Source organism: Egretta garzetta, unplaced genomic scaffold, assembly GCF_000687185.1.
Source record: "Egretta garzetta isolate BGI_Z169 unplaced genomic scaffold, ASM68718v1 scaffold34, whole genome shotgun sequence".
NCBI lineage: Eukaryota > Metazoa > Chordata > Aves > Pelecaniformes > Ardeidae > Egretta > Egretta garzetta.
In genome coordinates, this window is record NW_009259586.1 from 3,963,027 (window position 1) to 3,967,296 (window position 4,270).

Here is a 4,270-nt window from a genome sequence, read left to right on the forward strand (position 1 = left end):
TACAAGGGACATTTACTGCAACACCAGAGCTGGGACCTGAGGCTCTGATGCTCGATCTACAGCAGTGGGTGCTGGCAAAGGGCAGATCACTGCTGTTGGGGGGGCTGGAGGCAGAGGGACCCACTCTGCCCTGGGGAGACAGAGGCAGCAGACAGGGGAAAGCTGGGCTTCCATCCCTGAGGCCGGAGGGGAGCATGTGCTGGTGCTCGCAGCCATGCCTGCCCACCGGCAGCACCCAGCTCGCATCAGCCCCTGCCCATGTTCTCCCTTGGCATTGGGGTAAGCAATGCTGCCAGGCGCTGGGGTTAAAAAAGGCAACTGGAGCTACAAGCAAGAGACATATTACAAAAAAAAAAAAGTATTTTAGCAATGGTTCTGCAACAGGAGCCCTGGAGCCAACAAGAAAAGCTTGGGAGCAGCTGGCTTCTGCCACAGTCTTTGGTGTCCTTGGTTTCTGGATTAGGAGAAACCATTCTCCACCTGAGATGGAGGATGTTTATGTTACCTCCTGTAAAGTATCTCTGGTCTCACCCACAGACACTCTGACAGCCCCAGGGCTGCCTGACACCATCTCCTTCTCCTTCATCCCAGCAGCCTGGAGGAGCAAGGACCAGGACTGGCTCCACTCAGCACCTCCAGCTGTGAGGAGGAGCCCATTCACTCACCATTGGGTGCTGCCAGAAGAGCCAAAGACATTGATTTTCCACGTTTCTTTGAAAAGTGTCCCCCACGCCCCCACAACACCTAACAGATCTCTGAGCAAGTGAAACATGAATTTTCCCAGAGGTTTGTAACTGGGCTGCATTTAAGGAGCTGGGCTATTTGCAGGGCTCATAAAAGGCACTTTTCTGATCTTAAGACAATTCCACCACCAAAATTCAAGGCACCAAAGCAGAGACGAATTATAAACTCTCAGTAAACAATAAGAATTTAACAGGTTTTCACTTCATCTTGTCTTTAAAAAGAAAAAAAAATAGGTTTAGGGGTTGCCTTTCAGGCAACTTGTCCAAAGTACTTCCACCAGAAAAGATGACGACCTGCTGAGCTCAAGCTTTTGCTGTTGTTTGATACTTCACACGCACCGTCTGCCAGATCAGGCTTTTGCTGCACAAATCTGCTGTTTTAAATAACAGAGAATGGGGACTTGGTAGAGGAATGATCAGTAGATTTGGCTGCAGATGGCCCCAGCAAAGCTCACAACTGCATACGTGGTGGACCTCACATTTATAAACCAGTGATTTTCTGCTGTGGCAATGTGGCCTAAAAATTTTTGCCCTAGGAGTGAAAACAAGTTGGTTTTATAGCTCACACTAAGTTACTGCTCTCTCTGCTGAGACTCCCAGTCCAAGTGCCAATTACTGATAATTACAAGTGGTTTTAGGGTTAATTCTTTTCTTCTTTTTTAATGCCATGCCAGCTCATACAGAACCTTTCTTCTTTCTGTCCTGCCACCACAGTGCACCCAGAGACTGCTTGGGGGCTTTTTCTAGGTCTCTGATGAGCAGTTACAGCCAGGATCCTGCTGCTGGGGCACATTCGTTCCCTTTTTGAATTCTGTAACAACACACACTGCTAAAAGAAAAATAAGTATTAGCAGTATCCTGCTATCTGGCATAAATTTAAGGAATGCTTAATAATGTATTATTAATGTACATTAATGTGCACATAATTTATTGCACTAAATTACGCTTAAAATATTTACCCAAGTAATTAAAAGTGCAGGATAAAATCCTCCCATGTTCTCTTCCTCAGCCTTCACTGTAAGACAGCATTAACTACACATGTCCATTGTTTTGCAATGGATGTTCCATGTCATAAGCACGTACCTAAAAGAAAATCTCTTTGCTGAACATCACCGATGCCCATTTGCCCCCAGGATGGGCCAGCAGCAAGAGGGAAGTGGGCCACCAAAACAACACAAGAGGAAAATGTCAGTAAAGGATCCAGGATAAAATGTCAGCTTGCCACAATCCTAACATCCATCCAGGGAAAACAGGACCTTCCAAGATTACATTAGCATCTCACCCACCTGCCAAAGGGCTGAAAACACACTGGTGGTGTGTTTGAAGGATCTGACAGGATAGCCCACCTTTCCTCCCGGTTTGTGTTGGTTGGCCCCGTACAAGAAATTCAATAGCATGGGCAAGAGTCTTGGGAGGAGCCAGCCAACGCAAACTGGGAGAGAAGGTGGGCTGTCACCTTCCGTCATGGTCCCTGGGCACTACATGAGGCTACACAAAGAAGAGAGGTTAAAGGCACCAGCAACCTCACCTTTCCTTGCTGCATCAAAAGGCAGGCTTGTTTTCTTCCTAATGCTGGACCATACAAACATGGTAGAGGACAGACAGACAGACGCCATCTACATGAAAAGGCAAAACCTTTTCTTGTGAAATCCTGGTGCTTTGCTGTTTATTGGCAACTGAAAGCACGAGCCCGAGCCCAGCCCCAGCCAAAGACAAGTTTCAAATAAACAAAGGCTAAATATTGGAAGTCATCAGTGGCCATGGTTCTCGCTTAGAACAAAAGGAAGGAAGTTGAATATAAACAGAGGCACAGCAGTGCACGGCAAGGCTCAGAGATGGAAAACCGCTCTGTAAGAGCAAGGCATGAATATGCTGGTGTAAACGCTCCCCAGGATGAGGAGGCTTTGGTGGAACCTCACAGCTCCTTCACGGGTCTTGCACCTCAGTGGCGATTTATTTAATGTTTGACAGTCTCTCAGAGAGCCCTGCTGAAAAGCATCTCTTTCTCTGGAGGTTTTGGGCACATTGCAGAGACCATCTGTTGGAGGGGCTTCCCAGAAAGCTACAGCTGCTTTGCCCCTGTGATGAAGAAGAGCTGGAACAGTGCTTCAGCCAGCACCTGCATGAGCTATCACCTCCACACTGCTGGAGCCGGCTGTGTCATCAGCAAAGCCCTGGCATGGCCCAAAGCCTTGGCATGGAAGACTTTTTTTCTTTCCCAGTATATAACTCTCATAAAACAGACAGCACAGCAGCAATCCAACTAAAACATAGCTTCAGGTGCTCACATTTTACGGTTTGAGGTGGGGCTGGCAAGGGCTGCCCCTCCCCACCTGCTCTTTCAGTAGGCAGCACCCAGCAAGACATAAAATAAAAAGCAGCTCCCAAACACACAAAATCCCTTCCCACAACAGCATCAAAGGAGGACAGATCTCTAAATCACAACAAGCAAATAGGAAAGAAAAATCAACACCTCGGGGCATGGAGGTGGGAGAACAGACTTCAGAAGGGAGGGCGAGAGCAGAACCAGCTCTGCCAAGGATGACTTCATTACAGCAGGTCTCCTCCCTCCACACACCTGAAAGTGGAGTTGCAGCTAGGACAAACCTACTCAAGCCAGCAGACACCCCTCCTTAAAAGGGTGGTAAGCAGAGAGAAGCCCCATGGTTTTCAAGGAGTATGAGCCCGTAATTCTCAGACTAAGGAATAATGAAAACAGGACGGGGTTTACTCTCCTGGGTACAGCTAGTCTCCCCTTGGGAGGGAGGTAAGAATGAGTATCTACAGCTTTCAAGAGTCATCACTATTGCAGCAGCAACATAAAAGAACCTTTTAGCTGTGTAAGCTGTGAGCTTGCGTTAGTCCAGCTCGTACACAGCTCACAGTTCTTTGTGGCTATTTAAACCACAGGCACTTAAACACTCAGGGGGTCCCTCCAGCCCTCAGCAGCCATCACACAGCTCTGGCACAATCACAGCCATACAGATTTCTAACAAGCAAACCAGACAAACCTCCGGTTTGAGGGCTTCACGGGCCAGGAAAGACCCTTTGCCCTCAGGACTTTGCTCTTGCACTCCTGAAGCTCCCTCCACCTTCCTCTGGTGCGCTGACTGACCACAGCCAAGTGCAAGCCACCAACCTGTACAACCACGTTCTTAGAGGTAGGAAAGAGGCTTTTTCCTAAGAACTGTAGTTTCCAACCTGTGTATCCATCTATTACTTCCGATAGCAACGCACAAGATAAACAAGAGCAGTGAGCTATTGTACTGGCTGCGAGTTTGTTATACAATGGTTGGCATCTCCACTCCAGCTTTTTGGAAAGGGGGGCAGGGGGGAACCAACCAACCAAGTCATGCATGTTTCAAGTAGCTTTCTCCACTGCAGAGAGCAAACACTCAGTCATGAGAGCTCAGGAATCAGCTGCCAGAGCACAGCCCAGCTCAGCCAGGTCTCTTGCAGAAGCCTGTGACCACAGGAGTTTGGAAACTGCTGCTCCAGGTGCCTCACACCCATTACTGTCAACCCCA